The following is a 14,058-nucleotide window of genomic DNA, read 5'->3' on the forward strand; positions in this document are numbered from 1 at the left end:
ACTGCCATTGTACTGCCAGTGCAAACAAGGCGGTGGTTAACATATGGTGAGGTTTAGGCAAAAAAACACATTTGGTTATGGTTAGGAGAAGATTATGTTTTGGCTTAAAACAGCCCATTTGTGGGCACAACCCGGCAGGAAAAGCAGCCATGCCTGGGTAAAAAACAACCACCTTTTGTGCTGCTATCCTGGCAGGAAAAGCAGGGATGTCTCAGTAAAAAACAGGTGCTTTTCATGCCAATAGGTTGCTACAAAACACCCCAATCTGGTGTCTAAAAAGTCACTTAGGAACACAGCAATGACTCGCCAAATCATACCTGGTTTTGTTTGTTGGTCCCAAACAGTGGTCTACAGCTTGGCAGGCATCTCGCCTAGCCGCTTGGGGGCAGGCAGCCCGGCTTTTGGACGTACTCGGCAGAAGGTCCATATCTGGCACAGCTCTGCGTGGCACAGCACATCTAAACTGATAATGGAAACGCAAACCAGCACAGCATGGCTTTACGCGGCAAGGCCAAGAGTGAAAGCAGAAAAGGCCCACAGTATCGTACGTGTTCTACTACGGCAATTTTACTCATCTCCCAGATGGATTTAGCATTGCACATGCAACTTATAGACCAATGTCACACTGTAGATGAATTAACAGACAGATTAAACAGAGGAGCAGCTCTGTGTCTCTCTGAGTGTTGCTGGAAAACTTGTCAGTGGGGTGGGAGAGATGCCTACTGGTATGCAACTTGACCCTATATCGATTTTAACCGTGTTGTCTAAATCTACATCTTGCTTGTATATACAGTACAGGCCAAAAGTTTGGACACACCTTCTCATTCAATGCATTTTCTTTATTTTCATGACTATTTACATTGTAGATTCTCACTGAAGGCATCAAAACTATGAATGAACACATGTGGAGTTATGTACTTAACAAAAAAAAGGTGAAATAACTGAAAACATGTTTTATATTCTAGTTTCTTCAAAATAGCCACCCTTTGCTCTGATTACTGCTTTGCACACTCTTGGCATTCTCTCGATGAGCTTCAAGAGGTAGTCACCTGAAATGGTTTCCACTTCACAGGTGTGCCTTATCAGGGTTAATTAGTGGAATTTCTTGCTTTATCAATGGGGTTGGGACCATCAGTTGTGTTGTGCAGAAGTCAGGTTAATACACAGCCGACAGCCCTATTGGACAACTGTTAAAATTCATATTATGGCAAGAACCAATCAGCTAACTAAAGAAAAACGAGTGGCCATCATTACTTTAAGAAATGAAGGTCAGTCAGTCTGGAAAATTGCAAAATCTTTAAATGTGTCCCCAAGTGGAGTCGCAAAAACCATCAAGCGCTACAACGAAACTGGCACACATGAGGACCGACCCAGGAAAGGAAGACCAAGAGTCACCTCTGCTTCTGAGGATAAGTTCATCCGAGTCACCAGCCTCAGAAATCGCAAGTTAACAGCAGCTCAGATCAGAGACCAGATGAATGCCACACAGAGTTCTAGCAGCAGACCCATCTCTAGAACAACTGTTAAGAGGAGACTGCGCGAATCAGGCCTTCATGGTCAAATAGCTGCTAGGAAACCACTGCTAAGGAGAGGCAACAAGCAGAAGAGATTTGTTTGGGCCAAGAAACACAAGGAATGGACATTAGACCAGTGGAAATCTGTGCTTTGGTCTGATGAGTCCAAATTTGAGATCTTTGGTTCCAACCGCCGTGTCTTTGTGAGACGCAGAAAAGGTGAACGGATGGATTCCACATGCCTGGTTCCCACTGTGAAGCATGGAGGAGGAGGTGTGATGGTGTGGGGGTGTGTTGCTGGTGACACTGTTGGGGATTTATTCAAAATTGAAGGCACACTGAACCAGCATGGCTTCCAAAGCATCCTGGAGCGAACTGCCAACCCCTCCGGTTCGCGTTTAGTTGGACGATCATTTATTTTTCAACAGGACAATGACCCCAAACACACCTCCAGGCTGTGTAAGGGCTATTTGACCAAGAAGGAGAGTGATGGAGTGCTGCGGCAGATGACCTGGCCTCCACAGTCACCGGACCTGAACCCAATGGAGATGGTGTGGGGTGAGCTGGACCGCAGAGTGAAGGCAAAGGGGCCAACAAGTGCTAAACACCTCTGGGAACTCCTTCAAGACTGTTGGAAAACCATTTCAGGTGACTACCTCTTGAAGCTCATCGAGAGAATGCCAAGAGTGTGCAAAGCAGTAATCAGAGCAAAGGGTGGCTATTTTGAAGAACTAGAATATAAAACATGTTTTCAGCTATTTCACCTTTTTTTGTTAAGTACATAACTCCACGTGTTCATTCATAGTTTTGATGCCTTCAGTGTGCCTTGCCAGTTTCGTTGTAGCGCTTGATGGTTTTTGCGACTCCACTTGGGGACACATTTAAAGATTTTGCAATTTTCCAGACTGACTGACCTTCATTTCTTAAAGTAATGATGGCCACTCGTTTTTCTTTAGTTAGCTGATTGGTTCTTGCCATAATATGAATTTTAACAGTTGTCCAATAGGGCTGTCGGCTGTGTATTAACCTGACTTCTGCACAACACAACTGATGGTCCCAACCCCATTGATAAAGCAAGAAATTCCACTAATTAACCCTGATAAGGCACACCTGTGAAGTGGAAACCATTTCAGGTGACTACCTCTTGAAGCTCATCGAGAGAATGCCAAGAGTGTGCAAAGCAGTAATCAGAGCAAAGGGTGGCTATTTTGAAGAAACTAGAATATAAAACATGTTTTCAGTTATTTCACCTTTTTTTGTTAAGTACATAACTCCACATGTGTTCATTCATAGTTTTGATGCATAAGTGAGAATTTACAATGTAACTAGTTATGAAAATAAAGAAAACGTATTGAATGAGAAGGTGTGTCCAAACTTTTGCCCTGTACTGTACATATATATATATATATATATATATATATATACACACATAGCAGTTATATTGCCCAGCCCTCGCTGGCCATCTTTGACCTTCCGTAGGCTTAGTCACCGGTATTTATTCATTTATAAAGCTATACTGGGTAAGCTCCCTTCATACATTTGTACTTTGATTGAACAGAGATCTGACTGTAGCTACAGTCTGAGATCTCAAGATTTAGTTTTGTTGTCTGTTCCTGGTGCACGGACTGAGCTTGAGGTTTTATGTGCTCTGCTCCTCTCACTTGGAATAACCTTCAGAAGGACTTGAAACTATATGAATTGGCCTGATGTTAAAGCTCTCATAAGTACAAGGATGAATCAGTCGGTTGGTTCTTGTCATTGTGCGTAGGTGTTCTAATATTTCTACGTTATTGTATATCTTTTATGTTTTTTATTGTGTTGTTGTTTGGCTGTAACTTTCTGTGTGCTGCTGTCTTGGCCAGGTCTGCCTTGTAAAAGAGACTGTTGATCTCAACCAGACTAATGTGGTTTAATTTGGGAAATGCAGCCTATTCATAGTTTGCTTGAAGGTACAATGCCAACATTTTCTTCTGGCACCAGGGCTGCAAAGCTACAGGAGGATTTTTACTGATGCGAATGAATTTTTTAAAGCCCCCTTAGGTAAACTGTGATTTGTGATTGTACTATATAAACAAAATTAAACTGAATTGACATAATCCCATGTAGATAACTATGGATGCCACAATTCTCACTTGGCATTAAAATATTAAAAAATGGATAAAAAAACTATATATAACACTTTGAAAATGGTTCATCAAATCCATTTGAAATGTTTTATTTCGCACCTCAGGTTAATATTAAACACCTTACATTTTCAAAAATCTAATTATTCTATTACTGACATTAAGAAATCACATTATACAGTACAGAAACAGACATTTTGCAGGATACAGTCTGTGTACACATGAATGTAAAAGCAACCACACCCAGAACACTGTGTAACCTTGTCTCAGAGAATATGGTTATATACTCCTTTTGCAACAGCAAATATGTTTTGAAGGAAATGTAATGCCACATGGATTACGTTTTCGATATAAATGTAGTTTCTAGGAGACAGGTTTGGTGTTGTGTGTGTGTGTGTGTGTGTGTGTGTGTGTGTGTGTGTGTGTGTGTGTGTGTGTGTGTGTGTCTGCAGGTAGGTACAAGATTCATTTTATTTGTCCATAGAAATCGCAGTGCTCCAGTCCTCTTCACTGTGACATGCCAATCATAGCAAATCCCCAGCTGAAGCAGTTATAAATCCTTTTGACCTTAAATGCTGTTGTGGAAATGTATGAGATGGGGTCATCTCAACACGACCTGGCCCAACAACTAGCCCCAGACCCACTTGACCCTTAAGTACGGACCCAAAAACCAGTCAACCAGTGACCTAACATAACCTCTGCCACTGTGAGTACAAGCATGATCAATATGTGTGATACAATGTTGGCGATGTCCATATGTGTGGGCTGCAACACTGTGCTGCAACATGGGGTTTCAGAGTGGAATAAAAGCAAGACCAGGGTTTCGACTTCGCATCTGGTGTCATGACAACCCCTGGGGGACAGTTTGACAGGGGCACTGACAATGATACATCTGTGACCTTTCGGTTTCTCAGATAAAAATGAATGAATGTTGCTTTCTACACAGACATGATGCAAAGAAAATGCTATGTCCTACACAGACATGATGAAAAGAAATAGCGTCTGTCTCATTTATGAAACTTTATTTGGTTATGTTAGATTTCTAATCTGAGGACAAACCAGACGTGTCCGCAGAATGAAACTTGTCAAAATTATTTTGTGGAATATCCCCTCTGCATCTCTCATGGATCAATGTCACTGAATTGAACTTACAGCTCAATACAAAAACACTTTGGGTCCACCATTAATTCACTTTGAAAAGTGCACTGCAGAGATGATCATATTAATTTTCTCCACAAAGGCAATTAAATAAATACTGTATATTAGATAAAAACATAGGAAAACAAGCAACAAACACAAACTGTGCATTATAATCTGAACATTTTACATATAAACCCTTTTAGGTCTGACATCACAATGACAACAGTTTGTTAGCTGGAGGCAAAACACCACTCGCCACCACAGGGCTGTAGGCTCCATAGGAGTTTAAAAATGTCATCTTGTTGTGTTACTGGGAGTCAGAATAGAAGGAGTCATGGCCCAAAACTTAAATTTGAACGCATACCAGCTGCCACTGCCCGTCAACAAAAACAAAGACAACTATGGTTAAATGTGATAAGACAAAAGGTCTGGACGGAGACAATCATCAAAAATGCTCACATGTGCAGCGCACACTTCATATCAGGTTAGGGAAAAAGTATTTGCTGTTGTAGGGATGAAAGATGTTATGTATATTCAGGGTTATCATGTCCACCTGATCAGAAATCTGGAAGGTATTAAGAGGAATGTTGGATTTCTCCATAACACTAACCTTATTTCGTGCGTTAGCTAACGTTAAAATAGTAAAACAAACTGGAGGAAACCGTTCAAGTGTTGTCCTCCTAAGATTGGCATGGTAATCAACCACAAAGCTTCCTGTGACATCAACCATCCACTGAGTGAGAGCATACGGGTCGGCCAGTCTGGTCCCGTTGGTCAGTGTTTACGTATTCAAGTAGCACTCGCTAATGTCTGTGGAAAATTGTTTTGCCTCCAGCGAAGCCCCGCCCACCAAAAAACATCATACTGTTTACTAACAATAAAAGGGTCTATAATATATGAGCAAGATTGGTAAAACAGTTTCCTAGTGTAACGCATACTCCATGTCTGTTCTAAAGGCAGCTGACCAGCCCTTCTGCTTTTCTGCTTTTATGGCTAAGATAAGAGATTCTGCTCTTTATCTTTGGAGCCACTTGGCATGCATCAGGTCAGATATATGAAGAGGCTGAATGTGGAATTAAACTGAAATGGCCCATCTCAGTATCTCCCACTCCGGGTAGTATCTCTCTTCACTTAGGGTTTTTTTCCTTCCTGTCTGTAACAGTTCTACTTTAGCCACCACTACACTCAAAAAACTGCTTAAGGGCATTAATTGGATGATCATAAATTAGTCATTTTTGCTCAATGCGAATAAAATACATACATAACCACATTATGTTATATTATATTGTATTATATTATACTATAACCACATGTATTTTTTTGACAGCATCAGCAAAAACTGAAGACTATAAATTGATATCAAACAGGTAAAATTGTTTGTGTTTTTTTGTATTGGACAGGATTAGACTGTAAAGGTGTACCTAATAAGGTGACTTCTAAATGTACATTTCATTTCAGTATGGAGAGTCGTGATTGCAGAGTTATTTAAGATTTTTTGGAAACTTTTTGCCGTTAATCAATAGGAAAGTATATTAAGGGCGAAAGGGGATGACATGCAGCAAAGGGCCACAGGCTGGAATTGAACCCACAGTGGCTGCAGCAAGGACACTGCCTTTGAACATGAGACACCTGCTCTACCTCTGAGTTATTATCGATTCCAAGCAATGAAGGATCTAAAAAATGTTTTTTGTAAGAATCAAGGCATCATGTTTTCTTGCAGATCACACAGTCTTGGACACGAGCGTGTACATTTGTTTTGGAAGCGAGTAAAAGAAAGACGCAACTTTTTCCTATCTAGCCTCAACTATATATACACTACCATCGACTGAAAGCTTTGCTGCGTTTGTTTTGCTCGACAAATAGCATTAGCTTGCTTTGTTTTAGCCTACAACATAAATTCCAATATTAAAACCACATCTCGCAATGTATTTCATGAATAAAATGAAATACCTGTCCAGGAGGATGTTATGACCCAACTCGTAACGGGAAAAGGAAGAAACATGAAATCAGATGTTTTGGCAGGGTTCAACGCTAAGGTTTTTTTTCACTTGCCCGGTTGGGCAAGTTGGTCAGAGATCTACTTGTCCGAAGTCAGTTTTTACTTGCCCTAGAAAAACTGTTCAATTTAAGCGGCTATCAAATAACAAAGCCTGCAGTTAGTTTTATGTTATGTAATCTTTATTCACAATGTATTTATTAATTAAAACAACATATGTCATGTATTGTAGCTTAATTCCTACACAAAAATGACAGTGTCAGGGCTTAAAGTGAAAAATTTGTCAATCGTTCTCCGTCTATAATTTTGCGCCCTACTTGAGCCATGCCCACCTCTATTTATTTTTCACCCCTCTCTCCAGTTCTGCTGTATTAACACTGGGTTTAATATATTTTGCTTCCATCTCTCTGCCCTGCTCTACTGTACTTCAACGCTACTTAGCTCTCTCTCTACTCTACCAGTAGACTACCACATCCACCTGTTGCACAAAACACACACAGCAGTGTTTCCCCTAGGATGGAGTTGTAGCAGCGGAGGTGAAGCACACGCATGAAAAATAATTTTCACATGCGTGAAACTTTTTTGTATGCTTGCAAAGCACAGCCTGCTGGGATGTTTCTATGTATCTACTGGCACCAGAAGGGCTCTTTAGGACTAAGTACATACAGTACATGTGTGCACAGTATGAGCAGGTGAAATGTCTGTCTAGCTTACATATGAGGTGTCTCAAGATTTAGGAACATACAATTATAGTGAATATAATAAAGTAAAAAGTCACATGACATGCTGCTGTTTTGTGCTATGACCTATTTAAGTGTTGGAAGTTGTTATTTACGTGACAATGCCTGAACGCAACACAAGCTCAGCACGAGTGCCGTGCTGTGCGCACAAACTGTGCGTAACAGCAGTCTGTTGGTTATTTACACACTGTCCATTTCAATAACTTTGTCAGCTGACAAACTGCACCGGGCTCGGGGTCAGGTTTGGTCAGAGTGATCACCTGTGTGTGTGGCGGAACTCTGCCGTGCGCGATACAGAGAGCAGAAGAGAATTGTTAACGCGTGACCATGTAGAGACAGAAATGACACGATGGCATAACACCATAAATAGTATATTGTTATGTTATTATATGAAGCGTCCGTTGCGCAAAATAATATCGATGGGGGATGTGGGCAGGACATTGTTACACAGCTGAGACCGCTGCATCAGAGCAGAAGGGCACGTTTTAAAATACATTTATTTTATCAATTAGTTATGAACTTTTACTATTTTTAGCAACTTGATCGGGCAAGTGAGTTGTTAGTTTACATGCCCAACCGTGAGTTTTACTTGCCCCGGGCAATCGGGCAATCCTTATTGTTGAGCCCTGTTTGGTGAAATAAAGTTATATATTACCAAAGGAAACAGGGTGCTGTTCAACCCAAACAAAGTAATATAAATCCTGTAAAAGTCCTTTTTCACAGCAGATAGTTTAGGTAGTAGGAAAAGCACAGGTGAAACTGCTAACATTAACGATGTCTCTGTTCCATTTAGTGTCCCTGTAAGCTATTCCAGTGAAACAGCACAGATAATACCAGGGCCTCCCCTAAGTGACATGCAGTTAGCATTTATATTGTTGAAGACACCTGTGCTTTTCCTACTATGACTTGTCAAAATGTCTGCAATGACGAACCAAAGTTGACTCATGTTCTCACTCGTAATCTGTTCACTGTCCCTTTCAGTTTTTGTGTTTTGTTTTGTTCTTTAATTAAATTAATCACTGGTTTGAAGTGGGCACGGCTCAGTTGGGGGAAAAAAAGGTCATGTTTTGTGAATACTTCTGAGCACCAATCAAAATGTAATGACAGTTGGTGGGTTGTATATATATCATGTTCAATAAAATCACACCCACATAATCGTGGTGAAGCAGATTCACTGGTCAGTTCTCAATGAATAAAAACTAATGCCCAGGTCAGACCAAAGATTTGCAATGTGGTGAGTTGAAACAGGCAACAACTGGTAATGCTTCGTTCTGCTACGCTGTAAAAACCTGCCGGTTCACCCCAATGCAACTACACGAGATGGTGTATCATCCCTATGCAGCAACTCTCTTGTACTTTTTTTGCAGCTTTTCAGGCTTATTTTGTGGCTGAATATAATTTGTAGCTTCTTAAAATATGAATGAGGATAGCGATAGCGAGATACTGGCTACAGCTGCATTTGCAGTGATGAAACAGAAACAAAACCAGCAGGGAAGGCAGTGACCCACTGTAGGGCACCGGCAAACCGTGAGGATGGAAATGGAGGGCTCGATGTGGATGGGGCACCTGCAGCATCAAGCCAGCACGCCATTTTGACATGACCAGTGGACAGACACTACAAGCCAATTGACTGTTGAAACAGGTGATGTACTTTACGTTCTAAAACCAGCTGCCCACAATTTGACCAGCGGAGTTGCAGGTGACACCATCAGCCAGCTTGAGTCAAGACTGGCCAGTTTACACTGCTGCAACTTCTCTCTGCAATGTTCTAAAACTGTTTCGTCTCGTCACAAATCTTTGGTCTGAACCGGGCTTAAGAATGTTTGTTAAAGGGATAGTGCATCCAAAAATGAAAACTCAGCCATCATCTACTCACCCATATGTCGAGGGAGGCTCTGGTGAAGTTTTAGAGTCCTCACAACACTTACGGAGATCCGAGGAAGAAGTGGGTAGCAGCACAACTGCACACCTAATGGCTGACGGCGCCCCAGATTAAATCATCCAAGAACACAGAATTGAAACCATAAAATATCTCCATACTAGTAGTGTAGTGATCCACGTGTGCTGAAGCCCCGACATAAAAAGTTGTTTGGAAAAACGTCATTTGAACTCTGTTTTTAGCCTCATTGTAACCTGTAGCTCTAACTGCCTCTGTGTACACTGCGCAGACGTGTGCGCGCTTGCATGAGACCGTGAGACATGGGCACTGCCTTCATGTGTGTTCACGTGCTTGCGCTGGTCTCGCGTGCAACAGCGCACACGTGAGCACAGTCCACAGAGAGGCAGTTAGAGCTACAGGCTACAATGAGGCTAAAAACAGAGTTTAAGTGACATTTTTCCAAACAACTTTTTATGTCAGGCTTCAGAACACTAGGATCACTATGAGCATGAGCAGTATGGAGATATTTTATGGTTTCAATTCTGTGTTCTTGGACGTTTTAATCTGGGGCGCCGTCAGCCATTAGGTGTGCAGTTTGCTGCTACCCACTTCTCCCTCGGATCTCCGTAAGTGTTGTGAGGACTCTAAAACTTCATCAGAGCCTCCCTCGGCATATGGGTGAGTAAATAATGGCTGAATTTTCATTTTTGGATGCACTATCCCTTTAAATTCTATACCTTAACTTCGATCAATTCATATTTAGTTGTGCATGACTAAGGTTAAAATTCCTGGGGCTTTAAATCAGTTTTTAATCCTGGTGTAATTCTTTGTTTTAGAGACCTCAGCCCTCAGTGTTAAGTCTTCCAAAAAGTATATTATCCAGGATGGACAGAGACTGTGCTGAAACTACAGATCTGTCAACCGCATCTACCTGAAATGCATGCTCACATGCCGACATGTTAGCATATATCTTCTGTTGCTTGTGTATTTTTGTTTCAGAAAATTAACTATATAATATAAATGGTGCATTTTTTCTTAATCAACTTAAACACTTATCCTGTATTCCATACCTCATGTCTTTCCTTTTCCGATTCCTAGACATAACATGCACAGTAACCCTGCCCCCCCTCCACACACAGTCTACATGACGTATGTTATATTGTATGTGTGGCTTACACAGCAATGAATTCTATAGCTCAATGTGTCAGATGGTTACAATAGCTTCTGGCTGGATTCCATTCCCTCACCAACGACTGCAGAAGGCCAGGTAGCCAAGGTGTATTGTGTGTGTGTGTGTGTGTGTGTGTGTGTGTGTGTGTGTGTGTGAGTGTTTCTTCCTCTGTGCTGTGTATAAATCAGTCAGCGCTAGTGAATGAGCTACTGCCAGCAGATGAAGGGACACATGAGTCTCTGGCCACATGAAAATATGATGCAATAGAAATCTGGCCATAGGTAAGCTGAAGAGAGACATTTGTGAAGTGTCCTTTTTGGGACGGGATATGGAGCAAACATGGGTGGATGTATGATTGGAGAACAGTAGATTTATGGTTAAAATAAAGTTGAATACAAACACTGTTCAAAGTGACTTAAGTGAGACCTAAGCCTGGTAAACAGAACCATAAAATACTATAAGGAGTTACCCCTCCTCCTCCTCTATGATGGAGCCATTAAACTTGGACCTCCATTAAATTATTCATAGGACCTGTGAGAAGCCATAGGCTACTTCATCAGTCAACCATCCCATAGTAGATTAGTCTGCTGAATTTAAATACACCAGACTTCAGCAGGGCCTTTCATCAAGTCAGATGTCTGATATTAACTATGTCTGATTACAGCTGTGCCAAGTAACCGTGCGCCACATGGAGTGTCATGAGGATGCAGGTTACACGGCACGAGGCGATTTCACTGATCTGCAACACGCTGCAACAGCGTCCCAATCCAGGCTACAGCACTTCTACAAATGAATGGAACATGGCAGTGAAACGGGTCCCTGTAGATTAGCTTAATATGAGCTAATGGTTAATGTTTCTTTTTTTCTTTTTCTCCTTTCTCTACATGAGTAGATGAAAGTGAACAACATTTTAGCTTTACCTGAGACATTACAAGTCGCTTGCCAGTCCATTTCTTGGCCGGCAGCAGTGGCTTCCTGGAGTCTCTGCTGGCAGCCTGCCAACCTCATGGTGACGACAAGACTCGCACAACCCCTGAAACAAATGAAAACAAGTTTGTTTAATCCACAACTACAAACCATAGTGTAAAAACAGACCAGATATAACCTGTTAATTAGTGTGCTTGAGACGTGCTGATGGGCGGATCCTGGCGAGAGCAAGGCACGCTTTTTCTCCCCACTGTTTCAAGTCACTGTGCCAAGTTCGCCTGCTGGTTAGATTTATATTTATTGTACAAACATGCAATTGGTGTTGATCATGTCGTCTAACTCTCAGCAAGAAAGTGAAGTGTTTTTCCAAAAATGTCAATCTATCATCAGACGCTGCCTGATGATAATTAGTAAGTTTCCAATTTGCAACACCTCACTTTTGAGTTTGGATTTGGCAACTTGAGTACTAGTGCACTGATCATGTTTGGATTTTATATACATATGTCAAAATCTGTTAGGAACTAGAATAGTGCCCTCAGTAAAGTGCAGATCTTCCTTGGCAGGTGCCACTCTGGACAATTCTTGTAATTGAAAAAAATAAATAAATAAATATGCATGCCTTATCTTTTTTTTTTTTTGACAGCACTGCACAGAGCAGATAAAGTTTTCCACTGTATATGAAATATAGATCATGATAATTAAGAGGATGATGAATGTCCTTTTAATAACCAAAACATTCTCACAAATCATTGACCCATATCATTAGTAACTGGACTTTGAATGGTATTAAGTTCATCTGTAGGCTACAGCAAGAAATAACAAACACAATGAAAGAAGACTGGAATTGTCCCTCCCAGCTCCCTTACAGTTGAGATGGCTTAGAAGCCATCAAAAGGGGAACTAATTCACCTCATACTGTGCCTAATCATAACATATCAGGTATGGAATTAATCTGCAGATCCTCCGCCCTAAAATGAGACCAAACTATTGATTTGATATCAGTTTTTGAACCACTACGAAAGGAAAAATGTGGCCTGCAACACACAGTAAGACTGAGCCGATTTTTCCAGGAAACTCGCAGCCCCTACATACTGTTTAAGAAACTCGAGGAGTCAGCAGCCAATGATGGCATAAAAAAGTCAAAACAGGTCTCTTAACAATTATGAATTACTGTAACCACAAGAGGTCCTTGAGTATACAGTAATAAATATGGTTTCAAAATATTAGGCTGATTGGTTCAGTAGTTTGTGAGATTACCTGCATGTAGTAGGATACATGCACTCATGCACATACGCACACAAACACATAATAATAATAACAATAATCATAATAATAATAATAAGTAATTTCAAAGATAAAAGAAGAAATAACCAATATAAGCAACCTGTTCTCACTCCAAAGTCATTGAAATACAGCGCTTGGGGCAGGGACTTGTGGCGTCAGACACTGACAAAAAAGCCATCCTTTAACGTAGGCATGATATGCAGCTGTTTGCCCTTATAGTTTAATGGTGCTCGGTGGTGTCAGTAGCAGGACAAGAGCGAAAGTTAAGGCACCGACAGTCCAAGTAGGGCAGGCTGACATAAGATTATAAAGCCAAACCCTGTCCTTTTTTCTAAACCCAACCACATGTTTTTGTTACCTAAACCCAACCGCAAGCATTAGCTGTTGGAGGAAAAAAAAGTCAATTCACGTTGCTGTACAGACGTAGCGCGTTTATTTTGAAAGAGACTGTATGTAAATGATAAATTTCCTGTTAAAACAAGTGTATTTTTAAAGAAGACAATGCATGTAACAGGCTTAACTTGATACAGCATCCCAGAACGTCCACAACCAACACACCCGGGGTATCTTTCACGTCATATCTGGAAATGGACAAGTCGGGGTGAGAATGTGTTGATATAAGCACTGTTTTTTTTTCTGTTAAGCTTTTCTGAACAATGAGTTATGTTCCTTGGAAACCACTATAACAGTTCTTGAAGTAAATCCACTTTCACAACTGCCCTCTATGAAGTTAACAAAAAAAGCAACAGAGAAAAACTCTCATTCACTTATGCAACTCACTGGACTCAATCATAATTGTCAGCAATTATGCTCTAATAGTGGTGATGGGCAGGTCCTGAAGCCTTTTGATAGCCTTTCTCTTTCAGAAGCCAGCGTAGGTGGTTTGCATTGTTCAATGCTCACTTTTTCCAGAACTTTGATTAATCACAGTATAGCCGCGGCATACAAGTCTTTGTTCAAAGCCTTTCCCTTCAAAATGACAAGCTGTCATTGTGAACATCACCAATGTTCAGTACCCCTCTTCAATTATTCAGTCATACATGTTAGAATTTGCATACAACATAATAACAACAACAACTGTGATGGTGTAAGGCCTGGTGTTGAAAAAATATATAGAGATGAAAAAAATTAAAACATAACTATTTATTCCACAAAGGAAAAATAAATATTGATGCAGCCTTCACATGATGTGTTCCAAAAATTAGTTCAAACATATCACACAGCTGTTCAAAATAGGCTTTGGACATTCTGAAAGGTTTAGCCTGAGGGGATCTGGCTGTTAAT

The 14,058-nt window shown here is 40.8% G+C and overlaps 1 protein-coding gene across 1 annotated transcript in view; it reads right to left on the bottom strand.

Moving 5' to 3' along the window:
- Positions 1–14,058, bottom strand: part of LOC125897378 (cadherin-22-like) — a 395,305-nt gene that overhangs the window by 293,714 nt on the left and 87,533 nt on the right. Inside the window, exon 2 of the mRNA XM_049590690.1 lies at positions 11,484–11,596. The gene's annotated coding sequence lies outside the window, so the exon portion shown is untranslated. The remainder of the gene's footprint in view (positions 1–11,483; positions 11,597–14,058) is intronic.

Source organism: Epinephelus fuscoguttatus, linkage group LG1 (assembly GCF_011397635.1).
Source record: "Epinephelus fuscoguttatus linkage group LG1, E.fuscoguttatus.final_Chr_v1".
Lineage (NCBI taxonomy): Eukaryota > Metazoa > Chordata > Actinopteri > Perciformes > Serranidae > Epinephelus > Epinephelus fuscoguttatus.